At 46.6% G+C, this 13,675-nt stretch overlaps 1 pseudogene; it reads right to left on the reverse strand.

The window, feature by feature from the left end:
* Positions 1-10,121: 10,121 nt before the first annotated feature.
* Positions 10,122-10,241, reverse strand: LOC136661867 (5S ribosomal RNA; annotated as a pseudogene).
* Between the last annotated feature and the right edge of the window lie 3,434 nt (positions 10,242-13,675).

The following is a 13,675-nucleotide window of genomic DNA, read 5'->3' on the forward strand; positions in this document are numbered from 1 at the left end:
CAAGGCGAAATAAAATTGCAGTGTAGAATCAACGCAAAGGTTAGGCAAAATAAAATGGTTTGAACCAATTCGAAGGCAAGGCATTGGCAAGTTAGAACAAAATTGGAAAAGCCTGCCAAAATCACCAAATTCTTGACACTTGCTGTGTCTGCCCGAAAACGTTTAATAAAAGTGAACTATAAAGCGACCGATGACCAGCACATGACACAACTAATACGGTAAGTGTATTCAGTTAAAGCCCGGGCGAATGGATATCATCCGGTATATAACACACTTCTAAGGGGTGTTGGGGGCGGCGGCAGGAATGGGTGATTCTAAGAGGCAGGAGATCGGGCATGACACCAGGCCTGTGGCGTCTCGTCGCAGGGTGCGGGCGGTGGCCCCCTGGGGTGCCCACAAAACTATTGGCACAAAAACAACAAGCACCCCCAATATACCCACAGGCAAGATTCCCGCAGGCAGGGAAAAAAGACAGGCAGAGGATCAGCAGCGGCGGCAAGCCCTCGGCAGACAACCTGCCAGCACGAGCTCTCTCCTAGCGACGGGGCCAACTGCTGGAGAGATGGAGCCAACTGGGGCTGGCGATCTACCTCTGACCCTTCCGCAATCTACAGGTAGATCACAATCTTCCTGTTGAACTTGCCTGGACTAGATGATGTGATTGGAAGACGTGATACCTGTCTTTCTCAAGAAAGCAGAGATTGGGACACGGAGAATCAAACCCTTTCCCCCACACTGTGGTCCTGATCCAAAAAAGCTCCCTGAGGTTATGAGCCAAGGAGGGGAAATGTATAGCCACAAATGCTGTGTTTGATAGTTGATCTGGGGATGGGTGGGTGGATTTAAGTTGGGGCCATGTGCAAAGATTTAAGACCCCCCCCCCCGGTGGGCTGCAGCCCACCAAGTTGCCCCATTCCCTTGGTTGGCAACCTTCAGTTTTTCTTTTGGGGAAAAAAAAAAAAACCTGGGAATTCCAAATCACAGAACTCCAGGAGCTTAGGGTAATGTATGTGGTTCTATATGCCATATTCACAACAACCTTGTGAGGTAGCTTAGGCTGAGAGATAGTGTCTAACCCAGGGACACTCAGTGAGCTTTCATACCTGAATGCAGACTTGAACCCAGGGCTCCCCATTCCTAAAAACAAATCTCTTTCCTAAAGATATCGTTTCAGCTGTGGGCAGGGCTGACCCTGTACCTCCAGGCACTTAAAGCAGTGTGTCAGTGGTTTGCTGGTGATGTGCCAGCTTTGGATTTCCCCACATCTTGGGTTGGAAAAGGAAGGGGAGTGGAGAGCAAGAGGAAGTGGAGGAGAAAGAAAAACAGTGGAGGCCTTTGGCTGCCTGAGGCAACGGCCTCAGTTGGCCTTATAAATGGGCTGTGACCTTCTTAGTGATCGTATTGCACTGTTCTAGCTGTCAGATCATCATGTTTTGTTGCTAGGATTATGAAGCTATTCTTCTATGCAGTTACTGGAAAGTTCCTGAGAACAACAAATGTTCTCACCCAATTTTCTACCAATTCTTTTAAACTAATTATTTAGAAGTGACACTCGCTCACACAACCACTTGCTGTCATGGATTTCCTTCGAAAAGGATCTTGTGTTTGCTACTTTCTGTGCTCTTGTGGGACCAGGGGAATAGTGTTCCCTTAGGACAGTGTTTCTGAAACCGTGGGTCGTGAGTCAATTTCAGGTGGGTCCCCATTCATTTCAGGATCGAAATCCTGCATAACTGATTGACCCAGACTTATTGCTGGCCAATTGGGTGATGGATCGAAATCCTACCATCCGATTGGCCCTCTAGTTAATGTTTCAACTGCACCAATCGCAGACTGGGCGGAGCTAAAGGGATATAAAAGCCAGGGGTGTTTGCCTTGTGTCAGATTCATTCAGATTCATTGCCAGGTCCTGTTCTGAAGATGGAATAAACGTATTGAGCTGTTATCTCTATGCCTTCCTTTATTCGCATGGACCCACTATATAACAGAAGCTATGCCATTTCTCCTGAAACTAGAGGTGACAGGGCAAAACTGATGTCATTTTTGGATTCAGAACCCCAAATGTACCCAGGAATAGGTCTAACTTTTAAGGCACCAAAATGTGTGTGTGTGTGTGTGCGCGCGCGCAGGTCTATGTTATGTGTGATGTGAAGAAGCACCTCCTTTTGGCTGCAATCCTAACCACACTTCCCTGAGAATAAGCCCCATTGAACAAAATAGGACTTACTTCTGAGTTGACCTGGTTAGGATTGTGCCCTTAGTCCATCTTATCATTTTTAGAGGATTGGGGGGGGGGTGTCACACCTTTTGTTGAAGAGAAGCATTAACACATCTTTGTTCAGTGGTTGCCTGCAGGCAGTGGTGTCGTTAGGGGTGTATGGTCCACACCGGGTGATGCGCACAAGGGAAGGGTGACACCACTACTTACCCAAATTTTTAAAATCTTGTTTTTTTGAATAATACTGTCATGTTATATATCAATCGACGTGTAATGTCATGCAGAATGCAGTGAAACAAACTCCGTTGAAATATCTCTATTCTATCAAAAGTTATAGCCAAAAAACCAGCAGAAATGGGGTGATGGTTCATCACCATGCCCAGAGCCTGGGGTGTTGCCCCCCCCCCACTGCATGGGAGGAGGTCCATCATAGGGGTGACATGTGGGCTTCCTGCACTGGGTGATGCAAACCCTAGGGATGCCAAGGCCTGCAGGAGTCTTAGGAAGAAGGAAAAGAGTAGGTAAGTGTCTTGCCACAGCTCCTCTCCACTGGGCCTTGTGCCCGCTTAAGGCTAATTAGCTTCCCTTGTTAAACTCACAAGTGCAGCAGGCAAAAGTCAGAGTCCAGAAATGATATGCAAGGTCACAGTCCAAGGTCAAACTCCGGTCTGGTCAGGTCTCCTCTGGGTCAGGGTAGCCTTTGGTCCTTCTGAAGCTGCCTTTTATCCTTGGATGTCTCATAATCCAAAATGCAGCTCAGCTGTGAGCTACCTTGCTAGCCCCTTGTTAAGTCCAAATTAGGCTCAGCTGAGCCATCCCTTCAGTCCATGTCCATTCAAAGTCCCATCAAGGTCAAATGAAGCTCAGAGTGTCCATCAGAGTCCCATTGGCCTTGATTGATTACAGCTGTGGAGCCAGCCCTTCCCTTCCCAGAGCTGTCAACCAGCTGTCAAAACATGGAATCGCTGTCAACACCACATCATCCACCTGATGATCTTCTGATCTTCCATTACAGTAAGGGAAAGGATGTTCCTATGATGATCCCTCTCTGGGGTAAAATGATTGTTTTATTTTTTCTCTTTATAGTTGGCGCATCCAGTGTGGAAACAGGTGAGGACTTATAACCATTCAGCTAAAGTTGTTTTCTCATTGATTATCTATCTATACGTCTACGTGTCTATATATGTGTATTAAGGCTGCCGCCTTAAGCAAATCTTAGCCCATTAATCAAGAGAGTTTCACCAGCTTGCTTCATCAATGAAATCTGTAACCTTGATTCACAGTGCAGTTCCAGGCAGGCTTCCTCAGAAGAAAGGTCCATTGTATTCAATGGAGTTCCCTCCTAGATAAATGTGCATAGGATTGCAGCCCTAAATAACTATTGGAAGGAGAAAAAAAAAAAGCATCCTTTGTTTTGCATTCGTGCCTGTCTATGGAGGCAGAGGCTAACTTCTTGGTAGACTGCATGAGAGTGAAGGGAGAAAGCCTCTTCTAAGAGGAAGCCAACCATCTGCAGTTCTTTTAATGAAAGTGCGTACTAAAAATAATTAACATTTAAAGAAAGGAAATCTGTTGCCTGACTGATCATGAGTGTATCTTAAGTTGATTGAAAGCAGGGGTTTAATCCATCCATCCATCCATCAAAGGTTGCTGCCTTAATGCAGGTGTATGAGAATGTAAGAAAAGCCCTGCTGGATCAACACCATCTTGTCCGGTGCTCATGTTGACCCACCAGCTGCCCCAGAAGCAGAAGTTAAAGGCATAACCCTCTTCTACAATTGCCCCACCCCCCGCAATGGGTATTCGGAGGCTTGATGCATCTGAATCTGGATACACGCACACACATGAACGTACACATGCACAAAAAGTAATGGAACTATTTTGTATATGTTTGTCTCCAGAATCATGAGCTTTCTCTACTCATCTTGTAACCTTCAAGCCCCACTAGAGAATCTGCACGCAGAGCAATGTTTGGGGCCTGGAAGGGGCTCCTCTTGCTTTACAGTGGAGCCTATAGTTTTGGACTGCTTGCCATCCTCTGCACAGGAGAAAGCTCAAAACAGTTTTGTTGCATACCAGCCTTTTGGAGAAGGGGGATTTGGGGTTGGAAAAGAGGTAGAGTCCAAGGGTTAACGCCCCTCTTCTATGTTGGGGAATCAGATCTGAGAGCAGAGGCTCCCAGACCTTAAACAGCTATTTTTCTTCCTCACCTGTGCATTTTAGTGACATGCCAGCCTGCACCTGCTGAAACTCTCCCTTTACTACACCATTGGTGACTTAGAGCAGGGGTCTCCAAACCCCGGCCCGGGGGCCAGATGCAGCCCGCAGAGACCCTCTGTCTGGCCTGCGACCAACCTCTGATCCTGAGAGCCTCTGGCCCAGTTGGCCAAACACAACCAGAGTTGTGCTTGTGAGGTGGGGGAATGGGGGTCCATTTTAGTGTGTGTGCTTTATTTCTTGGGCTGTGTTGGTGCTTGGAGAAATCCTAGACATTTGAGTCCATTCATTCATTCATTTCAGTTATTCATCTAAGTTCCATCTCTAATGTATTTATTTAAATTTTATATCTAATTTTTTTTTCCGGCCCTCGACCCTGTGCCAGATATTTGATGTGGCTCTTCAGCCGAAAAGTTTAGAGACCCCTGACTTAGAGTGACTTTAAGCAGTGTTGACAAAGCACCCTCTAGTGATTCTTTAGTGTATTGCAAACGTATTTGGGTCTGACTTCTTTCCTGTCGCTCACAGGGAGTGATGGATACTGTTACCACATCTCCACAGGCATCATGGTGGGAATTATAGCAGGAGATATTGGCCTCACGATGCTTTTCCTCATCCCTGTCTATTACTGCGCTCGGCGAAAGACCAAAGAACCAATTTATGAGAGTAAGTCAGTCCTCTGAAGCCCCAAGAGGGCAAAACTCTGAGGAACATCTTCTGGAAGGGGTGGAATCATAGGTTTCCCTCTGGAGAGCTGTGTGAGATGAAGGAGGAGCAGGATTTTGGAAGAGATGGACATTGCAGAGGCAATAACTGCTCTATGGCTCAATTCGGAGGTTTATAGAACCCAAACAAGAGGCCAATTGAGATGATGGATTGGCTGGAGGATCCTGTCTCCATCTACCTCTCTGCCTCCACTCCTCCTCCTCCTATTCTCTGGATTCCCCATCAAAAGAAAAAAATCCAGAAGGAAATATCCAGTGCATTAGGTAGACAGCTAGTTTTCTGCTTGCAGGGAGTTTTTGTAATGTAGAGAGCATTCAGAATAGTATCCCCCCCACCCAACTGGTATGAATGATTGATTTTTCCACATTTTTATACCACCCTTCCTCTAAGGAGCTCAGAGTAGTGTACCTCCCCTCCTTTTTACCTCACAACAACCCTGTTAGGTAGGGGAGGCTGAGAGAGATGGTGACTGGCCCAAGGTCACCTAGGAAGCTCCACGGCTGAGCCAGGTTTGAACTTGACCGAGTCCTGATTTGAACCTGGTTCTTCCAGTTCTCCCAAACCACTACATCATCCTGGTTGTTGACCACCACATCACTCTGCTGCCCACACCTCATTCTGCTACATGTAAAAATCCACATATATTCAAGGTTTTTGCTCCAGTGTCTCGGTTTTCTGTGAAATGGGTACAGTAATGATGTATCTCACCAGATGGGTACCCAAGAGACAGATGTACAAAGCTCATTAGCAGCATATAGGGTTAATACTTCTTGTTCTACGGGTTGCAGTTCTCCAGCAAGATAAGACATTTTTTTCATTGAACGTTGGTTAATGTCAGGTTATGCAGCCATGAAGTTGTCCATTGTATATTACAACTGCCCAGTTTAAAAAAGGGAATGAAAGCCAAGATATCAACTGTCTAGCTGGCTAAAACCAGCCAGGTAGAATCTTTTGCCCCAATGGATGTGGTTATATTTAATTTTTCTGTCATTCCATAGATGAACTGAGGGATTACATTAACGTGACTAGACCACAGAAGTGATCTTTCCCCCCATCTGGATCTCATCTTGGACTTGGACTGAATATGACTGAAACCATCACTTCTGACCCCACAGCTGAATGGAGGGGCTGGGTGGGTTGGGGGGGGTGTCCTCTTTTTGGTGGGCACCAAGTCTTCTCAAGTGTGAAATACTGCAACATTATGGCTGGGAAAGGGGGAAAAAATGTGGATTTTTTAAAAAAAATTTTAATGGAAAGAAACCATTCCTACCACCATTAATTCCAGTGCTTCATATGAATTAAGGCAGTGGTTCTCAGTGAGTTGGGACCCAATTTTTGGCGAGTCGCGAAACTGACAAGGCAAATTAGGTTTTGTGTATCGAGGGTTAAACAAGCCGCTACTTCGGGGAGGGAGGAGCACTGCTGCCCAATTACCATTATAGCCACACCCCTTGGCTCTCATAAATCAGGCAGCGGCCTCTAGTGCTGCCACTAGAGTGTTCTAGATCTGATGAATGTGGAGCTCAACAAATGCTCCAGAAGGTGGTTCCCCACCACCACCACGATAAAAAGGATAAAAACAGAGGCTTGAGTGAGTGGTAAACACTTTAAGACTTGCAAAACTAGGTGGGTCCCAATAGAGTGTCATTTTAAAAAGTGGGTCTCGGTACTAAACTGTTTGGGAACCACTGATTTAAGGTATTGATTATTAGTTCAGTCCTTCCCTAATGGGCAACCTAATTCTAACCTGCACTGGTGCAGCTGAGCCGCACAGCCCATGCTATATCCAGCACAGGTAAGGAGCAGGTTGGAGTTCTCCTTGGATTAAGGGAATATTGTCCTCCTTACCCTGAGTAACACTCCCACCTGCCCAATGGGGCCAATTGGATCTGTGCCAGCTAAATTGTTGGCGCAAGTCTGAGCGGCCCCATGTAGGTCTGGTAGGGAGCATAGAATATGGCAGAGGCCTCCTCCTCTGGGGCCTGATCTGCCCGTTCTCCCCTCCCTGAAATGCCTCCTCTTAGTCTACCCTTCCCAAGCCCCTGTGCGGCTTGGTGCTTTTCTTACCTGCCCCAGTGGCAGCTACTTTGGATGCAGGACCAGCACACTGTCTGCACTAGAGTAGCAGCAAACATGCTTTATGGGATGTTTGTGACACTTTAGGCTGGCGCAGCGGCTGCTACATTGTCAGAACTATAATTTAGGATTGGGCTGTGAATTTGATTTGGCTCTTTCTGTATGGACTGACCCGGTGCCCTGCTTGTCGATGGCAGCTGGCCTTCTAGAATGTTCTAGAGGTCCCTCCAATTATCCAGCCTCCACCATGCATATGAACGAGGATGTGGGATTTCCCTTGGAGATCTCAGGGATTGAACCCGGCTCTTTCCCAGTCTATGCACAGATTTTCTAGAGCAGGGGTGTCCAAACCCCAGCCCTGGGGCCACTTGCGGCCCTTGAGGCCTCTCAATGCAGCCCTCAGGGAGCCCCCAGTCTCCAATGAGCCTCTGGCCCTCCGGAGATTTGTTGGAGCACGCACTGGCCTGACGCAGCTGCTCTCAGCATGAAGGCATCTGTTTGGCCTCTCACGTGAGCTGTATGGGATGAGGGCTCCCTCCACTGCTTGCTGTTTCATGTCTGTGATGCAGTAGCAGCAGCAAAGGAAAGGCTGGTCTTGCTTTGTGCAAGGCCTTTTATAGGCCTTAAGCTATTGCAAGACATTCATTCATTCATACAAGTTCATCTTTAATATATTCATTTATGTAAACTTATGTAAATTTATTCAAATTTTAAATGTAAATTAATTATTTCCCCCCCCCCCCGGCCCCTGACACAATGTTGGAGAGATGATGTGGCCCTCCTGCCAAAAACTTTGGACACCCCTGCTCTAGAGCAGTGATTTTCAACCTTTTTCGTCTCACAGCACACTGACAAGGTACTAAAATTGTCAAGGTACACCATCAGTGTTTTGATAACTGGCAAGGCGTACTGTGCTGTTGGTGGAGAGCTCACATCCCCATTGGCCCTGTTAACAAATGACCCTCCCCCAAACTCTCGCGGCACACCTGCAGACCATTTATGGCACACCAGCGTGCCACGGCACAGTGGTTGAAAATGGCTGCTCTAGAGTGTAGATGTCTGGATCCAATCAGATCTCGCTTCCTGTATCAATTGCACCCGTGACCTGGCCCTCACATCGCCTAGTAACAAAGAGTTTTGCTAGGAGAAAGTTTGCTGATCCCATAATAAAAGATTTATTCCGCCGTGACAGCATCACTCAATTTTACTTAGCCCGGCTCATCTCTGAAGAGGCTTCCCAGATCTTTTTAATCAAGTAAATGATTGTACGCAAAGCACAAATGGACTTGGGATTTTGCTTTCTTTGTAATGGATGATGCAACCGGTTGATCTGTAAAGCTGACCTCGGCAAATTCCAACAAGAACAATTTTCTATTAATATTCTTGGGCTGAGACAGTTACTTCAGGGTGGTGCAAGTGTGTGTGTGTGTGTGTGTGTGTGTGTGTGTGTGTGTGTGTGTTGTTGTTGTTGCTGTTGTTTGTTGTTTTTTGGTGCTTGCTCTGAAAATAAGAATGAATTGTGTTGAAGATAGCCATGAAACATAGCTATGCGCTTGTGGACCCTAATGGGCAGAGACTGTAGCACTGGCACATAACGCTGTTGGATTGGGACATAACTATAGCCACTTGGTGTGTATGTGTGCCTTGCCTTGCAACAGGGCTGGGCTTGTTCAATGTACTTCTGGGCATTGCCAGTCAGGAAGCATGGTCCCAGCCATGGAAGCACATCCCAAGGAGAAAGAACCTTGTGGGGAGTGTCTAGTCTGCCCATACTGTAGCCACTTGGACTGTGGCCCTGCGCATGCATGTGCCTTGCAGGTCTGCAACAGGTCTGGGTCTGTCCTTGAAAATCAGCTTGATATCTTTTTTTCCCTATGAAAGGAGCAGCAGGAAGTTAGGAAGGGGGGTGCACAATTTTTGACTTTGTCAGTCCAAGGACAAACTAGAGTTGATATAGAACATGAGTCAATAGGTTCTCCTATAGTTTTTAACAGATAGAATAGCAATTCTGGTTGAATAGCAAAACTGGATCAGGACCAGTGTGCTGGGAGAGGTGGATTAACCCTTCTCCCCCATGAAAATTGACCTCTTTGGATCTACTATTTGATCTACAGGGGGACGAATGAATGAACACACACACACACACATATGATATTTGGGAAGCTCTTTGTGCTTACGGTTTGTGTCTTGTGCAATTAGAAGCGGAGGGAAGCCTGAGAGACAGGAAGCTGTATTGTTGTGTAAGATTCTTCTGCCTGCATCACATCTTCAGCTTGGGATGGGTCAAACCTGCTGGGTTGGGGAGTGGCTCTGCACATGCTCAGAGGCTCTCTGCCCTCAGTGCTTTCCATCCAAAAAGGCAATTCCCCTGGGAACTGTCCCCAGAACACTGTGTGTGCTCAGGGACCCAGTGCTCAAAGGTGTCAGAATTTTGGTTAACAAAAAATAAGCAAATCCTTGTAGAAAACCAATAGGTATTTGTGCTTGTCAACTCTTCAGCAAAAGTTTAATTTTGTGAAAGGCTGATTTTCTTCCAGATTTCTGGAACTTTCTTCAAGATCTGGTAATGAAGGGTGACAGTGACTAGTGGGGAGTCACTAATGATGACAGTGACTCCCCAAGTCCAGCCTTCAGGATAATGCCTCTTAAGAATTGGCTGCAGGTACAATATGCCTCCTCTGCTCTACAATCGTTCTCTTAAGAGCAATTGTAATTTTTAATCTGCCTTCCCCCATCCCATTGTGGCTGTTCCAGCGGAGCCCACAAGATGGCAGCACCATATGCATTCATATTGTCAGTTTTCAGTTGTCACTTTGGCTTTTGTTGGTTATTCATAACTTGGTTGGTTGGTTGGCAACCTTCAGTCTCGAAAGACTATGGTATAAGCCTACAGCACCCGGTATTCCCAAGCGGTCTCCCATCCAAGTACTAACCAGGCCTGACCCTGCTTAGCTTCTGAGATCAGACGAGATCGGGCATGTGCAGGGTAACAGTTGCTGCATTGTATTATCTGAAACATCAGATTCTTACCCAGGGGGTTGGCAGTCAGGCAACTGTCCCACCTGTGCATGTGGTGTGGCTGAAATAGTTCATGACTCCCAGTTTGCAAATGCAGCACTGTCACCCACCCTTCCATTCATTCCATTCCTGTACATTGCCAATCAGGGAGCACATACACGTTGCCTATCAGGAAGCATGCTGCCCAATCAGGAAACACGCCCAGATCAGAGTCTCATGCACAGGAGGGCGGGCTTCACTGTCAGTGGGTTCTTCTTGCTCTCTAAAAGGAACCCTTTGGGAATGCAGGGGTGAATTTCAAATCGGAATAAAAAAAAATGTGACTTAGGACACACTCCAAAGCTCCTGCTCGGCTGGCACCAGTCCATTGCACTGGCCGATGAATGTCACAAAAGTGCTGCAAAGAACTCTCTCTAGGGAGATATAGGCTCCACATGCCCCGTGGGCCCTGGGGCAGGGTGAATTTGCGCTGGCCGAGCTCAGCCAGCACAGCGGTCAGGGGGCATGGGGAGGGGGGAGAGGATGCAGGAGGGAGATGTTTTAGGGCAGGGAAGGGTAGGTGGCAAGTGTTCCTGGGGGCAGAAGGGCGAAAAGCAGGAGGCAGGGCCAGGATCCGGCACTTATGCCAGATCCTAGCCCCTTTCCTGGACAGCCTGGGCCAGCCCTGGGCTGCTTGGATTTGCACCACCGATTTAGGTGGCATGAATTCAAGTAGCCCCATTGGGGCTGCTGCAGTGTTACCTGGGATAAGGGGATAATTTTTTCCCCTTGCCGCAGGCTGGCCTGCAGTCAACCCCAAACTTGCACTGGATACAGTGCAGGCCTGCCGGCCTGCCTGTTCCAGGGCGAGTTAGGATTGCATTGCCCGCTCTCACAAGCATAGGAAGCACTGATTTAGTCACATGTAGTGACTACTCTTGTTGAATCACTAGAGCAGGCGACAGGATTGATTGCTGTATTTGATTAGAATGAGTGTTGGGGTTGGCTTGAGCAGCTGATCAGAGAAAGAATGGAAAGTTTTTTTCTTTTTTTTAAATGCAGAACAGGTTTGCATGAGTCACTTCATGCGCTCATAACTTTGGCTGAGGCCTAAGGACACACAGGAAATGTGATCAGGCTGAAACAACGGCATGCTACACAATTAGGATCAAGCTTTCCTCTGAAATAACAAGAAGGTGAAAAAACGCGAGGCTGGGCCAGTCCAGAGGCTTCATAGTGTAGGGACCAAAGTTGCACACCTTTTCTACACTTGAAGGGAGGGGCTCTGACTGGGCATACACAGTCCATGTTCAGTCATGGGGAGCCTAACATTTCCTGCTCAAGACCTCTGAATCCCTGAGTCAGCATATCTGATTCAGCATATGATTCAGCATCTCTGAATCCCTGAATCAGCATATATGATCATCATGCACTTGGCGCTGGTGCGTCCTTCTCCAGCAGTGATAGATAGTGCTTGTTGAATTCCTAGAGGGGCTTCCCAGTGGTGTGATTAGGGTTTGTGTCACCTGGTGCGGGAGGCCAGCACGTTACCTCCATGATGGACCTCTTCCCATGTGGTGGGCAGGGCAGTGCCCCAGGTAGTGGGCGTGCTGATGTACCATCACACCACCCCACTTCTATAACTTTTGATAGAATAGAGATATTTCAATGTGGTTTGTTTCATTGCATTTTGCATGAAATTCCACATTGAAATGATATATAACATGATGGTACTCGAAAATACCAAGATTTTAAAAAGTGGTCGGTAGTAGTGTCCAGTGGTGTAGCTAAGGGGGTGCAGGGGGTAGCAGTTTCACTGGGCAACAAGCTTTGGGGGGGCAAAAACTGAGCTTGACACTAGTGGCCAAAATGGTGAAAAAATTGGTATGTACAAATAGTACCATCATGTTATATATCATTGGAAAGGTAATTTAATGCAGAATGCAATGAAATCAACCACATTAGAATATCTGTATTCTATCAAAAGTTATGGTCAATTAACCAGAAAACAAACACAACTGCCTTATGTAACAAAAAGTGGATTTCTTTAACTCAAAACAGACCTATAAGACTGATCTGAGAGCCAATGAGATGTTGTTATGCCACAGCGTGGAGCCAATAAAGTGTTAATATGAGTCAGCTATCATTTCCAAGTAATACAGCTACTCTTGCTAACTGGTAAAGAGGCACTTTTTCAAGTAGGGCTCCTCTTATATTTAGCATGGAGAGAATAACTGTCCATCTTCACCCCAGCACAGTGCCTCTAAGCAATAAGGAGCACACTTTTTATTTACTTACTTAATTAAATTTGATTTTGTTGTGGAGGAGGGGCTACAAAATCTTCTTTGATCTCAGGTAGCAGATAGATGCCTTAGCTATGCCACTGGCTGTGGGGAGGTGGCAGATCAAGGGAGTGGGTAACTGCTGGGGGTGAGGAGGCAAGTTTGCCCTCAATTTGCACTTTTTAAAAAGCCCAGGTGTGATGTCACTTCCGGTTGTGACACTTCTGGGGCATCATTTTGAGCTTTGCACTGGGCTACACATTCATTAGCTACACCACTGGTAGTGTCACCCCCCTGTGTGCATCACCAGTGAGGCTAGCACCCCTGCACCCCTCTATGGATGCCACTGAGGTTTCCTTTAGGAGGGTGCCATTTTTCCCCCCATGGCAGCACTGCTTCAAGAAAACCACTCTAGGATATCTGCACTGCCTCCGTGTACTCAGCCATTGTTGGCTTGCAGGTTGTTTCATCAGTCATTGCTGCTTGTGGAGGAAGAGACCTCATTTCTCAGAAGTGAGGTCTACTTTTGCTCGGTGTTTCCTCATGATTGCATAACCCTTGCACAAAGCCTGAGAACTTATCTGCTTGTGGGGTTGAGAAGGGAGGAACTTCTAAAACACTTCTGATAGGAATCTGACCCACAGTTAGCCTCTATTTGCCATGTAGAAGTAACTTAACTCTTAGACTCTTCCCTCCAGCCTTGTCTTGCCTTTCCTCTTTTGATTGATCATACAATTCAATTGACAACAATAGTTCTTTATTTGGTACAGCAGGGCTTTTGAGTCCTGTAGCCCTGTTGTAGCCACAGTTGAGTGTACCATCCCTGCAGAGGCTGGATGACCACAAATCAAAGATAATACAGTTATCAGGCAAAGCTACACTATGAACTTAAACTTGCATTAGTCTTTAACTGTCACAACTTCCACCCAAAAATCTGGGGGATTGTAGAACAGGTGAGAGTACAGAGCTTTCTTGGTTAGAGACCCCCTATGCATATTAGCAGATAAACAGTTCCCTAGAAAGAGGGAATAACTAGTAAACCAGCTTAAGGCTACAATTCTATCCACACTTTCCTGGGAGTATGCCTCATTGACTATAAAGGGACTTAATTCTGAGTAGACAGGCATAGGATTGGGCTCTAAGTCTGTAATGTAAATCC

This window comes from Tiliqua scincoides, chromosome 10 (assembly GCF_035046505.1).
Source record: "Tiliqua scincoides isolate rTilSci1 chromosome 10, rTilSci1.hap2, whole genome shotgun sequence".
Taxonomy (NCBI): Eukaryota; Metazoa; Chordata; class Lepidosauria; order Squamata; family Scincidae; genus Tiliqua; species Tiliqua scincoides.